Source organism: Lissotriton vulgaris, chromosome 2_1 (genome assembly GCF_964263255.1).
Source record: "Lissotriton vulgaris chromosome 2_1, aLisVul1.2, whole genome shotgun sequence".
In the NCBI taxonomy this organism is placed as follows: Eukaryota; Metazoa; Chordata; class Amphibia; order Caudata; family Salamandridae; genus Lissotriton; species Lissotriton vulgaris.
In genome coordinates, this window is record NC_141687.1 from 592,385,725 (window position 1) to 592,405,736 (window position 20,012).

Below are 20,012 nucleotides of genomic sequence, written 5' to 3' on the forward strand. Positions count from 1 at the left end.
GACCTCACCTTTCAGGTTTGGTGGGAGCGGCCTATTGATACTAAGCCAGCTTATGACTTTATTTCGTAAGGAGTCTTGAGGCTCCCTAGTATCACCAGTTAACTCAGGTACTCCCACCATAATTGCTGTATATGGGACTGCTTCTGGGGGCAAATTGACCACCCTGCGCCTATCAGGGAGGGGAGTGGTACCATCAATGGGGCCATTAATGGAATTCACTGCCACCCCTGGTAGTGGCGCAGGAAGTTGCTTAGATCTCCTAGGGGCCGGGACAGGGGGCCTAGGCGCTGGAGGTGGCACTGTGTGCGTCTGAGAAACAGATGCACCATTTGTGCTCTGCAGTACCGTATTAGGGACCTGGGACAGTACAGAGGGCAGCGGTCTATTCCCAGAACAGACCTGGGCAGCCACAGGTACATTAGTAGCTGACCCAGGGCTCTTCCTTGTTTGGAGGTTTTCCAAGGACTTAAGTCTACTCTCTATGGCATCCAATTTGGCTGAAATAGGGGTTAGCAATTCCTTAATGGTTACTATAAGTGAGTTGATTATTATATCAGTACTATTTGGCGTTACCCCACCAAAGATGAATGGGCCCGAGGTTAAAGATGGGGCCTCAGGTGCTGGGGAGGCCAGGTGATCTGACCTAGACCCTGACAGGATAAGGTCAGGGGAGGCCGAAATGTCTGTACTGACATCCTGGTTAGGCTCGATAATATCAACTTTGGCCCTTTTTGCCTTCTTTAGTTTCCTGGGCCTTTTCCTTTTTGGTGGTTGTACCATTCCACTGCCTGCAGGCTCTATAAGCAGGACAGCCTGTCCCGTTTCCTGCATGTCAGCTCCCATATTGTCCGGAGTGGCAGAGTGTTCAGAAATCCCAGATGGCCGGGAAGAGTTCCTATCCCTCTGTGCTAAGGGAGTCCTCAACTGCTGGAGGACCGACTCTATGGTCTGATCAATACTGTCCATTAGAGAAAAATGAGTAGCGTCCGGTGGCATAGATGTACTAGCATCTGTAGAAAAGGCATCCCCTTGATCCAGAAACACGCTTTCGGAACCCATCTCAAGGTGCGTTTCTGTGATTGATTGGGATTTGCTAACTAGAATACTCGCCTTTGGGAAGAATTTTTCCAAAGTACTTAATCCTTGTTGAGCAGACTTACTCCGTGAGGTTCTGGTCGCCATTAAAGAGTAAATGTAGTGGGGCTGGGGGGAAGAGAGCGTCAGAGGGGTGGCCCGGTCCGGTCTCTGCCGGCCTCTAACGGCCTAAAACGGCCCGCTCTTTGCCCGGTCTTCGCCCCGGGGATCGCCCCGCGCGCGTCCCGCGATGCGCGTGCCCAGGTGCGCCTAAGTATGTCAGGGGGGTGTGGCACTGGGAGGGGGCGCGGCGCGGCGGGAAGAGGAACCAGCTGACGATGTTACTATGGATGCTGGACCTCGCAGTCCCGCTCGCCGCGCCTCTCACCTCCTCTGCGGCCGGTTCACCAAGACAAGGAATGCCCCAAACAAACAGCGCGTTGGCTCCCAGCTACTCCTGTAGCGAGCTCACCTCCAGAGGGACACAGTCAATCTCGAGCGGCACCCGCGAAGCGGGTGCCGCGAGAAGTAAAGAGCTTTCCAGGCGGGGGGGCGTGGCACTGGGAGGGGGCGCGGCGCGGCGGGAAGAGGAACCAGCTGACGATGTTACTATGGATGCTGGACCTCGCAGTCCCGCTCGCCGTGCCTCTCACCTCCTCTGCGGCCGGTTCACCAAGACAAGGAATGCCCCAAACAAACAGCGCGTTGGCTCCCAGCTACTCCTGTAGCGAGCTCACCTCCAGAGGGACACAGTCAATCTCGAGCCTTACTATGAATCCTGAACAACTGTGCTGAGTACACCTTCCGCATTTGACTCTCAGTGGTAGCACAGGTTGAGCAGTCCAAGGCTTCCCGGAAGAAGATAGACGGGTTGGGTGAGAGGCGAGGGGTAGAGAGGGTGAACAGAGGCTCACAACTCAAAACACTTGCAGCAGCAATAAATAATAGTCCAATCAAATATCAGCATTTATGAAAAAAAGACTATTTCTATATGATTACAAAGTAAAATATGACATTCCAGACAATACACATAGTTCCCTGAGGTCAGTGTTCTTGTGTTTCATAGGTGGGTCCCTGAATACCATTCCCCTAGAGCTAGCAGTAGAGGTTATTCCCTATAGGCAGCATTCAGGTTAAGTCCCACTAGCAGGTTCAGTCTCAGGAGTCCCACTCAAACTCTTAATTAATCGATCCAGTACCCTAGTGTTCTTTGGTAAGCAAATCCCCCTTGGCTGTCCGGCCCAAAATCAGTCGTACCCGCACAAGCATGATCAGAGAAACTGGAGTCTCTGAACACACCCCCTGCAGGCACTGAAGCTGTGGTGGCTGACTCCTGTAAGTTTTCACACATGGCCCAGGTGGGGTGCAGTTGGCCGTCCTTGAATTTCTCGCAGTTGCCGGGGAGTCCTCGATGCTCCTTCGATGCTGGATATGTTCTTCAGTTCCTCCCACCGGTAAGTGGGGGGAATGCGATGCCCTGGTACTGGTTCTCAGTCACAACTTTGGACCACCAGGGTTACCACGTCAGCCTCATTCCTTTGTCAATGGTCTCAACCAGACCACTTTTCTTGCTTGGTCTTGATGTCCCCCTTTTGCATGCAAGGTCATTGTTCCTCTTTTACGCCCATTTGGCACAGTAGCAGACTTCATGGTGGCCCCACCTGGCATACAGGTTGTTGCCTTGATATCAAACATGGGCTACAGCCGCATTAGCATGGCAGCAATTTTCACAGTGGCTCTACCTGGCATACAGGGTCACCGACTTGATACTGCACATGGACTATGCCCGATTGGCATTGCAGCAATCTTCATACAGTGCCCCCGCCTGGCATTTGGGGTTGCCAGACTAACTCTGCACATGGGTAATGACCTGTTCAATGCAGCGATAGCCATAGTCCTTTCACAGCAGCCAGCCTCTAGCATACAAGTTTCTGTGAGTTTTCTCTGCCCACGGGCAATGTCCTGATTGGTACAACAGCTGTCTTCTCACGTCTTGCTTCAGGGATCCATCGCCAGGATCCCCTGCTGTATCTTGCTCCCTCCTGCTCTCTTGTCTTCCTCACAGGGAACACTGGTCTTGGCAAGCAGGCAAGCGGTGATGCTCCATGGCAGGTGGGCATGCATTGCCATGGCAATGTAACCTCACCCATCTGTGAACTAGCAGACCTTGCCCGCAGAACTGGTCACAGGTCAACGTTGTGCCTTTGAGCAGTACATAATATGGAGGATACAGTACTGTGCATTGCTTGTATGCAGTATACATGCACTGGGTGTATGAGTTCCTGTGTATGGTACAAAATATGGAGGGCCTTGGGTTCCTTTTTGGAAAACCCAGGCATGCATGGTGAAACATGGAGAGGAGGTAGAGAAATCTTCCTGGACAGATTTGCGTATATCTGCATTACTCTAAGCTGTGTGGGACACACACTGGGGAGGGGATAGCGCGGCTTGCTCTGTACACTTTAGCGGGAAAAAAGAAGGGGCCTGTGTACATCTTAGGAAGGAGATAGGCTGATAAGAAAATCCTACAGAGTATGACTCACCTTGTACACAGCCTCATCTTGCGTTGTCCTCTTCTCTTCCTGCTTGAAGCTCAAACCAGCTCCCCTGCCAATCATGCGCTGCAATGCAGTATTGTGATTGGTCTGAGCGCTGTGGTTCGGCACTCAGGCAGGCAGTGCAGGCCTGTGCATGTTCCTCACCAGGCTGTGCATTGCAGCCTGCTGGGGAACATGCAAAGTGTGCATGACTGTTTGGTGGCCAAGATAACTAGCCAAGCAGTCATGCCCACTTAAGTCCCCACCACTCCTCCTCTTGCTGGCTGTGACACCGGCCCCACCCTGTAAACCAAAAAAATAAAATGATAATAACCTAGTGTTATTATCATTTCTTTTTTTTTATCCACTGCTCGAAATACAGTGGGGTGGCTCTCCTCTGCCTTAGTGGTGGAGCCGCAGCTGATTCGCTGAATGCTTCAGGAGCGCTACCACGAGTAAGAGACTCTACACCCGCTGAGTGCAACTGCCTTGGCTGCATGCAGCAGTCTTACCTGAGCTTAGCTGCAGCTGCTGCGAGTGCCAGCGAATGGGGCACACTCCGTAACTCCAAACACTTCCCACCTGATGGTGCGGGTAAAACTTGCTGTGGCCCTTTCAGCCCTGGGAGAACCTGCTACTAATTTAGAACAATACTGCTGGGACCCTATTGGCTTTAGGGTATAGTCATAGTGGACTATTGAGACTCTGAATACTAGTGGGGCATAGGTGAGAATTTGGCTGGACAATGATGTATTGCTGCTGCAGACATTTTGGGTTGTAAGCCTGTGTTCAATATCATGTATCCACCCCAACCCCCAAGGGAGCCTGGGACAGCCCGGACCACGCACACCCTGAGAGTCAGGTGCAGAAGGAGTAGTTGGCCCACTTACTCAGAATACATAGTAAGTCGAAGCCCGGGACATCAAGAGTAAAAAGCTTCAACCACCACTGATGGGCCTAGTAGCCCCTGTGTGTGCTTGGCCCTCTGAAAGGGGTCCTGTCACAGGTAAACATACTCCCAGCACATCTATACCACATGTACTGTGCAGCACTACACACCCAACCGATGTAGGCCAAGGGTTAGTTAAGCATACAGCAGCAGAACTTTAAATGAGTGAGCTTGTAGGCCTCACTCCAGTGACACATATAAAAAGTTCCTGTTCACTTCTACTTCTTATCACTACACAGTATCTTGCCACCACAGCACTCATACTGCTTAATCCTGTCAAAGGCAGTAGCCCTTCACCACTATGAGGGTAGCATTTTGGGTGCTCCTCTGGGTCCAAAAGGACTGTAGTCCATAAGACAAGCTATGACGCCGCACATGCATGATACTTGTTCACCCATGACAACAAAAATCAGCATTAGGGATCCAGGCATCACTATAGGTAGGGCACTCAGAGCAGGGGGGCACCTCCATAACCACGCGAGGGACTTTTCTGTCCCAATAAAGTTAAACCCAATAAAGACCAAATTCCTGTTATTTGCCAAGAACAACAAACAAGAAACAGTACAAACATCGCTCAATGACATTAAACTTCATGGCTTCGATCCACAACTTTCACTGAATGCCAAGTTACTTGGATTCTCTCTGGACACCAACCCATTCTTAACTATAACACTGCCAAAAAACAAGGACAGTCTGGTTGCAGCTCTCTCTTTAAAACAAAGTGAAACAATGTCTTCCAAAATTGACTTCAGAACGTTTGTTCAAGCCACATAGTCTTACACATGGATGATGGTAAAGCCTATTTCCATGGCCTCCCAGATTCCACACTGGACATGCTCACCATCTCTTGTGGCACTCAACAGACCTACAGCCAGTACACCATCAGTCAGGAGACTAAGAAGGGTAAATTAGAAAAAAACAAGGCATTCAGCACTTTTTATCTTTACAGCCAGGATCTGGAACAATATTCCCATAACCATCAAGACTGCCCCAATCCTGCTCAAATGTAGAAAAGAGATTAAAAGGCACTTTTCTAACAAACACCGCACCACAATGGGTTATCAGTCTATTAACCAGATCCCTCTTCTATCACTTGCTGCTCTGTATAGAGTTCCGTTAACTTTTGGCTCCGTCTGTGCTGTAGAAATACCACATACATACAAACATACATTTAAGAATCAACTGAATATGCAATATGCATATGAAGTAATTTAATGTTAACAGAGAATTCAAAGCAAGAAAGAAAATATTTACAATTCAGTACATTTATTAAATTGTTTATGTTAATGTATGAGAATAGGCAAAATTCATAATAAAATGAAAGAGGAGACATGAAAGGGGAAAGTACAAATCAGAAAAAAATAAAAAAGTAAAAGAATAAGAAGAGAAAAGGTAAGACAAGAGGAATGCATAGTCATCAGTAAAGTTATTCAGTTTAAGTATTAGGCGATCTAGGCGACAGCTTGTAAATTAATAGTAACCAGAGCAAATCCAATTTAATCTCATTTTTAACACTAAGAGAAGCCAAAGTTTCAATCCAATAGTTGTTGTTGCAAATCAAGTTTACTAGGAGTGAAAGAATACGTTTGAGAGATTCTTCCAAAAAATGGATTATTAGTATAAAGGCAATAGTTATGAAATGGTCCAAAATGTTAACATCGTGTGTGAAATCAATTGCTGAAGAACCTACATAGCAAAACATTCAAAAGAAAGTGGAGCATCCAAATTTAGAATCTCAAAAAAATATTAAGAAATTTGGTTATTATGCAAGGAAGGTGAGTACCCACCTCAGATAATTGTTACAGTCCTTGGCAGGGTGAACTACTGAAGTCCCTAAATTAACCTGTGATTAACCCACTAGTATATATAGCATAGGACAAACAGGGCATAACTTAAAGCCAATGTGTAAAGTATTTGTGCTTTACTGAAACAGTGGAAAGGCTGAAACAACTTACAAATTAGAAAAATAGAGTAAACTTTATAAACAAAATTACACTAAAATGAAAACAAACAAATAAGAGAAACATGATATATGAGTTTCTAAAGTTTTATGAGGAAATAGCATCAAAAATTGCAAAGTGACAATGATAGTCAATGGTCCCAGGTCCCAGTAGAACAGTACCCAGGTGCAAGCTAACCACGTTTGTCCTGGTCAAAGATTTTACTTTCTTAGTTTTGTTTCTTAAATTCCAATCCACCAGAGAAGTAGATTTATAAAACCCTTACTAATTGGCACCCCTACTCATTCTTTACACCTAATACCCCTTAGTAACCCTTTTGCACATATCCATCACTGAATCATAAAAAAGCCTTACCAACCTTTACACCTACCAATCCCTTAAACCGTGAAGTCCCCTAAAATCCTTTACTGCTACTGCTACCCATCCATTAACCCTAAAACATCTTACCATCTTACCACCCTTTACTCATACCCATCCCTTAAACCTAACAAAACCCATACTACCGTTTACCCATTCATCCCTGAACAATAAAAACGTACAAACCCTTTAATACCCATTAGCCCCATCCACCTCTAAGACCTATTTTTTCAATGACATCAGTATACATCTATACTTAATGGTATATTTAGAGAAGAGTACACAAATACACACATACATACATATTCCCTGGGACACTGTTGTTTCTTGCCCAGGAGAGCACGGGCAAGGAACAGAAATGTAACTCACTGCCCGCGATATCCTGGGCAGGGAGCATAAGTTTGCTCCTCTTCAGCTACAAGCAGAAGCAAAAGCTGCTCCCTCTGGATGGGAGCAAACAGATGGATAGGTGCTGGCAGAGGAGCCAGCAGGGCCTTTTTTTCGGACTTTTATATAGAGCGAACTAGAACCAAAAGTATCAAAGCGCTTCACACGAGCATCAGTTGTATTACACAATGACACATTCATTTTTGTTAGGCACTGGGAGATTGAATGATTTGTCCAAAATCACAGGATGTTGAGCGTCCATTGCCAAGACTCGAACCTGGGGGCATATTATCAAGGGGGTTTATCGCTGCTTTTTTGGCTTTAAAAGCCAAGAAAGCGGAGATAAAATTATCTCCCTATTACCTAGCTGTCACTAACACCAGTTAGCGACAGCTAGTAGGAGATAGCGACCATCTTGGCCCCCACTTTGCATGTCAGTCATATTTATCACTAATGACATGCAAAGTGGGCGTGCCAAGATGTTAGCGACTGGAAACAGTCGCTAACATCGCTATCTCCTATTACCAACTTTAGGAGATTTTCGCGCTAAGCGCGAATATGTCCAAAAGATAACACCTGCCCTGAGCAGTTCTTAGCCTTGTTATCCAATGGGAGGTGGATAACATGGCTAAGAGCATTAGCTTGCTAATGCATGAATATCGCTGACTTTTCAGCGATATTCATGCATTGCGGCCGATTTTTATCGCATTTGCGATAAACCTTGGTAATACCAAGGTTTATCTGCGATAAAAATCTCCGCAGCTCAGCGGTAAATTTTTGTCTCTAACCAAGCAATAGCGATAATTATCGCTATTGCTTGGTAATATGCGCCCTGGTTACCCAGCTTTGCTGTTGACATCTCTAACCGTCTGGCTACATCCTCCCATCCTCTCACCTTGGCGGACCATGAGCCCTCCGCATGGCCCCCAACAATTCTTAGTGTTGTGGGTCCCACAGATGGAACTGGGGCACCCAAAAATTAACAAAAATAAAAAAGAGACACAATCACAGGGCATGAATATGAAATTAACAGAACAGCCGCTCATTTCCTATTCACTGCCCCTGTCAGGGAGTTTCCCATAATGCCCTGCAAGGGCTATTTACATTTACTTGCACATTCTCGTGGTGCCCCTTGAAGGAGCAAGAGCACCATGAAACATTTCTCTTAATATTATTGGGGGCAGCCTCGAGAGCAGCAATCCTCTAGGAACATAAAAGAAAAGTTACAGTAAGTGCTGTGGGTCATTAAATACATGCCCCAAAAGAGCCTACCATCATTTTTAAAGCATTCTGAGCTGGATCTGTATGACTTACAGCTGCAGTGCGAGGGCACCTTGTGGTTGATTCTAAGGCTGTATTATGTTGTCTGAAAAGTGTAAAAATGATTTGGCACATGTTTATGGTTGAATAAAAATACTTTATTGCATGAGTAGATACTGATAGATTATTTTGCTGATTTTTTAACAAAGCCAATCGGTCTTTTTATATAGGCTGATGTACTGACCCTTTGTGACAGCCAATAAGCCAGCCTGGAATATTTTGGTGTTCTGACCCTCTGAAAAGCCAGTATGTCTGTCTTACTTCAAATGATATTTCTTTATATTGTTACTTTACAGTGAAAAAAATCTGAAATTCACTGAAAGAAACAAAGATTGTTATATTTAGGTCTGGTAATAATGCTTACCTTACATTTAAAAAAACCACACTGAAATTCACCAGTTATAGTTAGCTGAATTAACGATAACTTGAGCCCTCACCATGAACTAATTATAAATTCACACATTGCATCACTCATAACATGCTATATGATATTATTGATAACATCACAGATTACATCTGAAACAACATCATTGATGACAACACTGTGGATTGAGGAGGTGCAACGAAAGACAAGCATTAGAAATGCAATAGGTCTCGCAGCATTAGAGTTAGTGCTTTTAGAATTGTTTATGGGTTTTTTTGTAAATCTTTAGCATGAGGTTGAGGGTGAGTGAGGGTGAGGGGTTGAGGGTGAGTGAGGGTGAGGCTGAGGGGTTGAGGGTGAGGGTGAGTGAGGGTGAGGCTGAGGGGTTGAGGGTGAGGGTGAGTGAGGGGTTGAGGGTGAGGGGTTGAGGGTGAGTGAGGGTGAGGGGTTGAGGGTGGGTGAGGGGTTGAGGGTGAGGGTGAGTGAGGGTGGGTGAGGGTGAGTGAGGGTGGGTGAGGGTAAGTGAGGGTGGGTGAGTGTGAGTGAGGGTGAGTGGGTGAGTGGGTGAGTGGGGGTGAGTGTGGGTGAGTGTGGGTGAGGGTGAGGGATTGAGGGTGAGGGGTTGAGGGTGAGTGAGGGCGAGGGGTTGAGGGTGAGTGAGGGTGAGGGAGGGGTTGAGGTTGAGGGGTTGAGGGTGAGTGGGGGTGAGTGAGGGTGAGGGGTTGAGGGTGAGTGAGGGTGAAGGTGAGTGAGGGTGAGTGAGGGTGGGTGAGTGTGAGTGAGGGTGGGTGAGTGTGAGTGAGTGTGGGTGAGGGATTGAGGGTGAGGCGTTGAGGGTGAGGGGGTGAGGGGTTGAGGGTGAGGGGTTGAGGGTGGGTGAGGGGTTGAGGGTGGGTGAGGGGTTGAGGGTGGGTGAGGGGTTGAGGGTGGGTGAGGGGTTGAGGGTGGGTGAGGGGTTGAGGGTGGGTGAGGGGTTGAGAGTGAGTGAGGGTGAGGGTGAGTGAGGGTGAGGGGTTGAGGGTGAGTGGGGGTGAGTGAGGGTGAGTGAGGGTGAGGGGTTGGGGTTGAGGGTGAGTGAGGGTGAGGGGTTGAGGGTGAGTGAGGGTGAGGGGTTGAGGGTGAGTGAGGATGAGGGGTTGAGGGTGGGTGAGGGTGAGTGAGGGTGAGTGTGAGTGAGGGTGAGTGAGGGTGAGTGAAGGTGGGTGAGGGTGAGGGGTTGAGGGTGATTGAGGGTGAGGCGTTGAGGGTGAGTGAGGGTGAGGGGTTGAGGGTGAGTGAAGGTGAGGGTGAGGGTGAGTGAGGTTGAGGGGTTGAGGGGGAGTGGGGGTGAGTGAGGGTGAGGGGTTGAGGGTGAGTGAGGGTGAAGGTGAGTGAGGGTGAGTGAGGGTGGGTGAGTGTGAGTGAGGGTGAGGGTGGGTGAGGGATTGAGGGTGAGGGATTGAGGGTGAGGGGTTGAGGGGTTGAGGGTGAGGGGTTGAGGGTGAGGGGTTGAGGGTGAGGGGTTGAGGGGTTGAGGGTGGGTGAGGGGTTGAGGGTGGGTGAGGGGTTGAGGGTGGGTGAGGGGTTGAGGGTGGGTGAGGGGTTGAGGGTGGGTGAGGGGTTGAGGGTGAGTGGTTGAGGGTGATTGAGGGTGAGGCGTTGAGGGTGAGTGAGGGTGAGGGGTTGAGGGTGAGTGAAGGTGAGGGTGAGGGTGAGTGAGGGTGAGGGGTTGAGGGTGAGTGAAGGTGAGGGTGAGTGAGGTTGAGGGGTTGAGGGGGAGTGGGGGTGAGTGAGGGTGAGGGGTTGAGGGTGAGTGAGGGTGAAGGTGAGTGAGGGTGAGTGAGGGTGGGTGAGTGTGAGTGAGGGTGAGGGTGAGGGTGGGTGAGTGTGAGTGTGGGTGAGGGATTGAGGGTGAGGGATTGAGGGTGAGGGGTTGAGGGGTTGAGGGTGAGGGGTGGTGGGTGAGGGGTTGAGGGTGGGTGAGGGGTTGAGGGTGGGTGAGGGGTTGAGGGTGGGTGAGGGGTTGAGGGTGGGTGAGGGGTTGAGGGTGGGTGAGGGGTTGAGGGTGAGTGGGGGTGAGTGAGGGTGAGTGGGGGTGAGTGAGGGTGAGTGAGGGTGAGTGAGGGTGAGTGAGGGTGAGTGGGGGTGAGTGGGGGTGAGTGAGGGTGAGTGGGGGTGAGTGAGGGTGAGTGGGGGTGAGTGAGGGTGAGTGGGGGTGAGTGGGGGTGAGTGAGGGTGAGTGAGGGTGAGGGGTTGAGGGTGAGTGAGGGTGAGGGGTTGAGGGTGAGGGGTTGAGGGTGAGGGGTTGAGGGTGAGGGGTTGAGGGTGGGTGAGGGGTTGAGGGTGGGTGAGGGGTTGAGGGTGGGTGAGGGGTTGAGGGTGGGTGAGGGGTTGAGGGTGGGTGAGGGGTTGAGGGTGGGTGAGGGGTTGAGGGTGGGTGAGGGGTTGAGAGTGAGTGAGGGTGAGTGAGGGTGAGGGGTTGAGGGTGAGTGGGGGTGAGTGAGGGTGAGGGGTTGAGGGTGAGAGAGGGTGAGGGGTTGAGGGTGAGTGAGGGTGAGGGGTTGAGGGTGAGTGAGGATGAGGGGTTGAGGGTGAGTGAGGATGAGGGGTTGAGGGTGGGTGAGGGTGAGTGAGGTTGAGGGTGAGTGGGGGTGAGTGAGGGTGAGGGGTTGAGGGTGAGTGAGGGTGAAGGTGAGTGAGGGTGAGTGAGGGTGGGTGAGTGTGAGTGTGGGTGAGGGATTGAGGGTGAGGGGTTGAGGGTGAGGGGTTGAGGGTGAGGGGTTGAGGGTGAGGGGTTGAGGGTGGGTGAGGGGTTGAGGGTGGGTGAGGGGTTGAGGGTGGGTGAGGGGTTGAGGGTGGGTGGTTGAGGGTGAGTGGGGGTGAGTGAGGGTGAGTGAGGGTGAGTGGTTGAGGGTGAGTGGGGGTGAGTGAGGGTGAGTGAGGGGTTGAGGGTGAGTGAGGGTGAGGGGTTGAGGGTGAGTGAGGGTGAGTGAGGGTGAGTGAGGGTGAGTGAGGGTGAGTGAGGGTGAGTGAGGGTGAGTGTGAGGGTGAGTGAGGGTGAGGGTGAGGGTGAGTGAGGGTGAGTGAGGGTGAGTGAGGGTGAGGGGTTGAGGGTGAGGGTGAGGGGGTGAGGGTGAGTGAGGGTGAGGGGGTGAGGGTGAGTGAGGGTGAGTGAGGGTGAGTGAGGGTGAGTGAGGGTGAGTGAGGGTGAGTGAGGGTGAGTGAGGGTGAGTGAGGGTGAGTGAGGGTGAGTGAGGGTGAGTGAGGGTGAGTGAGGGTGAGTGAGGGTGAGTGAGAGTGAGGGGTTGAGGGTTACACAAGGGAGCATTCGTATTATAGCTGCATTAGTACCTGCAGTGAAGGGAAGTGATTCTCAGCGTCCTCTGGATAATAGGACCATTTTACTAGATGAGCTGGGTTTCGCCTCAAGAGGAAAGCTGGAGCAGTTGCTGATGTTTCACAGTCAAGTACAGTATTTTATGGGGCGATCTACTGCAATGCTCAACCAAGTCACTCTAGATGTATTTATTTTTTTTAAACCCTTTTGTTCCGGCAAGCATTTTCCTGTTAGAAACTCCTCCTAAATCGAAGTTTTAAAAATGTCGTTAAACCCACAGAAAATCCGGAAGCTGCTCAGCACTGATTGGTAGCGTAATCCTGCTTAATAATTCGACATTCCAAAACAAAAGCAATGCACAACATAGAGGTACAGTATAAAAACATGTGCAGATAAAACAAGGTGCATAATGTTTGCACGATGGTAGCTTCACTCAAGCAGGCACTTCAGTCTGTTAAAACAATCATTACTACACAGAACTCTGCAAATCTTTAAGGAAGGCAAGAACATACATAATATTTATGTAAGTAAGTGGACTATCAGGACTAGAAAGTTCCGCCTACTGACTACTGCATCTCCTCATTTCAAAACTTAAATTCTGAAACATTAAATAACTGTTAAACATTTAGTTAGTTTTGTTAAGGAGCGGCTATGAAAACAGTTTAGATTTGTTGTGGCATTAACTAGTTTCACTTTTCCAAAGCCTTAGGAATACAAATGCGTGAGTCTACAATATATGAGACTAGTTGTCTAACACTTAGCAGGCCTCGAGTGACTAACTCAGACACTGCAAGGACTAACGCGAGCTACCATATTCCTGGTACTTCTTTAAGGATCACGTAATGTCGGCAGTAAAATAGTTCTTTGGGGATGAGAGATGTCCTTGAAAATAACAGGAACGCCGCTCAAATAGTTTTACTCCCGTTAATCTATGGGCGGGCTCAACATTTCGTCTGCAAGACAGTGGCATGATGCTAGAGTAAAAATAGACGCTGACTCACTCGTGGGGACAAGACTGACCAGCATATTTACCGGCTCTGCACAGGGCAATGATCTGCTACCGGTCCCGAGTAAGAATTGCACAAAGACCCTAGAAGATTGTGGCAACTAGTTGGTCAAGCCATTCACGCCACCGGTAGCAGAAGCCGTCGTGCAGCTTGGTCACAAGCTAGTTACAAAACTATATATCGGTACCTGAAATAAAGTAAGCTATATTAAAAGTTAACAAGCAATTGAGGCTTGACTTACCGTAATACAGGCTACACGTTGAGAGGTGCGCACGCCTACAAATCTTCAGGGCTGAAGGCGGTAAACTGTTGAGGAGGGGGGAGGAGAGATGCGACACGGCGGGAGGGGGCGGTGCGGCTCAAATCAACAAACAAGCCGGAGGGAAGAGAGGGGAGGGGGGAGGAGAAATGCGACACGGCGGGAAGGGGAGGGGGCGGAACAGGGGAGGGGGCGGAGAGGGGACATGCACGCGCCCGTGACTTTTAAGGTCAATGCGCATGCGCATAAGCTTAATGCGCATGCGCATTGACCTTAAAAGTCACGGGCACTGCAAGGAATCGCCACGATTCCTTGCAGTGCAGATAAAGAGTGGATAACTCGCAATACTCTCGCCTTGCTCGATGCGCATGCGCATCGACAGGCGAGACCTAAAAAAGCTCTCTTATTCAATTAGAAATCCCTATTTCTAAAATTTCCAGTACCATGAGACTCCTAGTGGACCAACTCTCAGGATATATTTACTATTTTGACCCTTTCATGACCCCCATGAGCATCTCTGTAAAAGCAGTTTTCGTAAAGAGCTGAACAATTGCCAGCAAATTATGTGAAGCACACTTTCTGAGTAATGGTCACACTTTCTGAGTAAGGCCACATTTGGTATAAATCAGTTCAGTTTTTTTTCTGTATGCTTCCCAAAATGTCCTATGGGACTTAACTGGGAGAACAATGTTTGGGACCTTTCTTTTTCTCAACCCCCACTTGATGGATCACCCTAAAACTTTCCAGGAAGGAGCTGAGGTGCCTGAACTATTTTTTGGAATGTTTGTGAAGATTCGTCAAAGTTTTCAGTAAAGCAAAAAATGCTCCTCCAATGGAAACTCCGACCTAACTATAACTACATAGTGGTGATCATGTACATTACAGTGTGTACTATATATAATAAATGACACAGGGTGTGTGTGTGTGTGTGTGTATGTGTGCGTGCGTGTGGGTGCATGCGTGCATTGTTGGGTGTGTACTATGTCATTGAAATAATTAGCTTACCTGACATGGTGAAGTATAGAATTGTAAATGCACCTTTAAAATAGGCTTTGTGGTACTTACCTGTGTGATACAGACTGCGTGGTAATGGTGTTGCGTGGTAAAAGATGCATTGTTAAGGAAGCATACCATTTGAGTGTTCTCACCTGGTTCTCCATGGAGTTTGAGAAAGGGCTGGAAGTGCAGGCACTGGAGTGACTAAGGTTCTGATTTGAGCCTCAGTAGGAGGGTTACTCCTTCGACGAATATCCTGTCTACCAAAATCTAAATCCCATAGGATATAATGGGATTTAGATTTCCGCGGAGTAACCCATCCACCAAGTTTTAAATCAGACCCTTAACGTTTAACATGTGTTAGCTGAGCTTCTACAGTGGCCAGGCCCAGAAAGTTACAGATACTGGCAAGATTGAAGGCCCTTAGCTCAACAGTAGTAGCACCACTGACATCAGAGGCTTTACTCTGTCTGAGGTGCCCCAGGAAGCAGAATACGAACATCACAACTGGAAGTCAGTACGGCACTTAAATTCAAATCCATTTTTTCAAAGAAATGTAACCTGTTAGCTATAACGCACTAACAGTTGGGAAACAGAATTAGAGCAAATGTTAAAAATAGTCTTTAATTGTTTAACACTACAGGCAGCAAGAAATATCTGATGGACCATAATTGTTTATGGAAAAAGTAAGTGGTGCAGAAATATAACAATGTGGATAAAATGGGACTGGGACCAGAAAGAAGGACTGCGAGTGAACATGATGGGCCTGAAGTCAGATTCAGTTTTTTGCTATAGGGCTTTGAGTGGGTGCTGGCTAAGTGTAATTCTGCTACCTTGATTAGTCTTGGTGTGAGTCACAAGTTGGGGGGGGGGGGATCAAACGTTAGGATGAAGAAATACTCAAGGGTGTTAAAGATGGCTAAGTGGGTGCATGGCTGTTGCAGTTAAATTCTGCACTTAGTACAATGATTCCACGGTAGCCAAATTCATGCAGGTCGCGAAGTCCTTGCAGGACTCCATGAGACTGAAGGGATACAGCAAGCGCTCTCTGTCAAATAATTCTGAGACATTGTTAATTTGTAAGAAAATAAAAACAAAAAATAAGGGCACGTTCAGGGGCTCAAAGTTTATCTCTCGAACCTCAGGTTAGCGCTGCCAGATAAATGGGTTGCCAATACCAAGGCTTCTTATTCTTGATGTCACCTGAAGCCTCTTCCATCTACCAGACTGCCGGTAGTAGAAGTAGAAAATACGTTTTTTTACACCAACGGTTTGTTAAACTCTAACATGACATAAAAACACAAAGGCATTGAAAACAATTGCAAGCTAACCTGCCTCTTTAGTGCTATTAAAAACCTTCCCACCGCATGTTACCTCCAATAATTCCATTTAAAAAACAAGCCTTGCTGTGTCAGCTCTTACTTGAATTTCCATATTTTCTAAAAACAGGTTTTAAAAAACGTGTTAAGGATAAAAAGTAAACAGAGTAAATTAAAATATGCACAGATAAGCAATAATTACTAACCCACACCTACAAACTCTCTCCCCGCCCCATAACCTAATTTCCCCCACATTCCCTGAATAAACTGGGTTGAGTCCCAACCAGAGTCCACAAACTGCCAAACATGTTGCCAGGTGAGTCAGACTGGATAAATAGGGGAAAGCTGAAGCTTGGGCCCAATATTCCCCTAAATAAATGGAGATTTATTTGTGCTTAAGTACTCCAGATCCCCATTCGTAGATGCCAATGCCCCTTTAGTCCTCATTTCACTTTTCAATATCTGTGGAGGAACATCAACTTTGTATCCTAGTTTTGTTTTTAGAGAAGGGAACAGCTTCACCAGCTCCCTCACAGCCACACACTTCCTTGGAACATAGTTGCATTATTTTCAAAATATTACATTTTGCCAAAACCGTACTGAGATGGTGGTGTTCCATGAATAAAATTTTGCTTATGCCCTGATCGCTTGGATCATTGGAGATTATAGGAATGTCTAGGAGTTTATTTAAGCAAGCGCCTTTCAATTTTTTTCAACTATGCTTAGATCCTAACCCAAAGACCTTGGCACCATATAACTATTGTTGGGCTACAATGGCTTTGTAAGCTGTAAGGATGGGCTTCTGCAAGAAGCCTCCAAAATCCCTTTTAAATTAACTCAGGCCCACAGTGGTTAACGTCCTAGTTTTTAAGGTTTTAACGTGTGGCTTCCACTGCTACTTACTATTCAATGTTACCCTCAGATATTTGTAAGAAGAGCATTACGTTACAGTAATTCCTCCTAATTCCCAGTTAAACAGCTTGCAACTCTTCCCAAATACCAGGGTATTTATTTTTTACAAGTCTCTTATAGGTTTGTTCTTGTGGTAAGCATTCAGTTTTTTTTGTAGACCCACCCACGTTGCATCAAAAATGACTAAATCTTTTACCACACTAATACTTTAGCGCACTCTTGCAGAATTTTCTTACAACTGACTATCTCTACGTTTCTCCTTTTCCCTTTTTCTTCCTTTCTACTTTGGGTGAAAGTCTGATGATGAAAAATATTTCCCGGTCTCAAAAAATTTGTGTTATTGCTTATCACCTGCATTCACCTGCATAACGTAAGCATTGCTTCTGATTGGCGGGAACAGCTAATTCTGTGAGGAGACAAATTGAGACGACTAAAGTAGTTGTTTCTTTCCTAAGAAGCTTAGCTGGTGAAGCTTTAGTCCGGTACTTTTGATGAAGTTTTGTAAGTGACAAATTCTTTTAGCAGGATTTCTTTACTGCAACCCCAAAGTCTGTGAACTTTCAGTCCCTTAAATGTGTTACCTTACATGTTTTCATGACTGGATATTAGAAAACAAAGTTACGGACCATTGCATTGGGTCACCTCAGCAGTAAATGCGAGAGAGTTCATGCTTCTCTAGGCAGTCCTGTAAAATGTAGCTCTTTCCGACAATCACTTTCTCTGGTGATCAGTCATGATCCACTCCAGCAAGGGCTTCTGACACAATACAGCAGCAAGGCAGGGCTCAGGTCTCTGAAAAAGTTGTGTGTCTCAATCACTAGGGACAATTCAGAGACTGCCTACTTCAGCGATGAGATACAGTCTTCTGGCCGGCCAACAAGAAGGTCAGATCTTTGTATAACAGAGCAAAATATCTCAGTGATGAGGAAAATTGAATTACACCCAGCGTGACAATTTATCATTAAATTTAGGTACATTTAAAGCTATTAATTGATCGCCTGCATCTGATGTATCCTCCCCTTTTTAGTACAAAGTGACGTCATCCCAAAGGTGAGAGGATGAGATGATAACACTGAGAATCTCATCTGTGAATATTTGCCCAGAAATAATATGAACTTTGTGGTAATCCTTGGTCTGAAGGTCTATTGTGACTGAAGTACAATGTTGATAGGATTGAAGGGTTCCAGATTCACAAAAGGGATCGATCTGTTGATCCCCCATCATTGGTGTGCCATGCACAGATCGTGAGCTTTTTTTTAAAACCTCCACGCAATGGAAACCCCATCAATAGAATTGAGAAAGGATGGATTAGCAACCAAGAGATTATTCCCAGAAGAAACCAAGTAAAGTTTGAGTTGATTTTTAAGGCCAGTTTTAGAAGTACACACTGAGGAACTAACTGTATCAGTGTCTAACTGGGACTCTCACATTTGTAAAAAATAATTCAACAGTCTTCCCAATCGAATTATCATTTTAACACACATTCCTTGCTGCTACCAGTGTAAATATATTATATGTCACCAGTGCCTTTTGAGCGGGCAAGAGACCGTAACCATGGAAGCATTGACCCAAGATCACACAGGGTTTATATTCTAAAGCTCTCATTGTGAGGGGAAATTGTTTAAGAGACTGTTCAGCTTTTGGTGAACTGAAGGTCATTTAAAAACAGATTAGCAACACGTAATCCCTTTAAATTGTGAACCCTGTTTTTAATAGCTAGAGCCAGCCATTGGTGTGGGTCATAGCGAAACAATACGCAGATCTTGCTCCATCTTTTGATTTGCAATGACCGCTCACTGAATTGAGTCGTTGCTGGCTAATATGGCTATGGTCAGCTCGGTTACTTCAGATGTCCATTCTAATGTTCAGCATAGCAAGGGCTGGTAAACAATCTTTTCTCTCAAGGTTCCCTCCAGTCTCTTACCAGTGCAGCTCGGGAACCAACATTATTTGACCTTTGATCCTACTTAGAGGAATTTCGCGGGTGTTCAATTTTGCCAGTGACGTTTTCCCTTTTTAGTCTTTGTGAAGTTTGCAAATTTCATTTTCATCCTCGTAAAGTTTATCTGCTCTTCGCAAGTTAATTTCATGTTTGGCAATGTAATTGTCAACCTCATCTCTCGGTAATGATGAATGCGTGGAATTATTTTTTTTCTGCATTTTAACACTTTCCAGGTTTTTTTTGTGTTTCATATGAAATGCACTCTAGGTTTTTTGGCTGCAAGTTTTCTTTTTGCAAGAAAATGTTTTTGAAAAGTCACGGGCCCTATCATGATCCCATTTTCTGCCCGACGCCGTGGTGTACGTCATATGTGCTCTTCTTTATTGCATCTGAAATAGCTTTAACTTAGCATAGGTTTTCCTAACACCAAAGCTTAACCTTTCGAAGTCCCATGGATTTTCTGCTGCTCAGGGTACATATTATGCTGCTCAAAACGTGACAGCATTACTTTATCTGGCAGAGGCCTGTAATCCTCTGACCTTTGACTTTGCTCGTGGGGTCTGCCTATTTCCTGCTCTCAAACCCCACATGGCCTATGACCTATCCCCTTGATTACTCAGTGCTAGGCCTTCCCTTTGTCTTTCTCACGGCTTTGACAGCATCTACTTGTTATCTTCTACTACATCTCCTGGCCGTCTGCCACAAATCTTTACCCAACTCTTTCTATGAAGTGAAAGGAAAGGTGTTATTCCTGGGCAACCACCTCCCTGCCCTACACACATTCTCATATTATGAGTAGGGGTGGGCGGAATTTGTGAAATTGCCTTTCGCAAAATATCGTGAAACGGCAAAAAATCTCTGCGAACACGTGGAATTTCGCGTGCTCACAGAGATTTCGGGGGCACGGATTCTTTGCGAGTTCACATGCCTCTCTTGTTTATAAAAGGTCAGAGACTGATCAGATCAGCAGATGAGGAGAAATAACTAGCTCATGGTCACAGGAACTGCACATGGATTGCGCTCATGAAAGTAAAGGATGCAAAGGCCTCCATCATGCATCACACCTAATTTTCGAGTGTAGATATGGGGAGAAAACAAACCTGCCCAGCCTCGACAAAGCTCACAATTTTTTGGGGCTGATTAATGAGTTACTGAATTTGAGCTTAAACTCGGGTACCTGCTTTATTTATATCTGTAAGTGCTTCCTGTTCAGGTTTAATTTTTGTGACAGGAGAATCGTGCCAGAATGAATCCTTCCCTGCATTTATCCAAGAAGACGCCACCATTATGTGCGATACCTCTACTCAACTGG

General features: G+C 46.7%; 1 protein-coding gene across 3 annotated transcripts in view; it reads left to right on the forward strand.

Moving 5' to 3' along the window:
• KCNQ4 (potassium voltage-gated channel subfamily Q member 4) overlaps nucleotides 1–20,012 on the forward strand; it is a 1,014,801-nt gene that overhangs the window by 188,092 nt on the left and 806,697 nt on the right. The gene's annotated exons all lie outside the window — the stretch shown is intronic.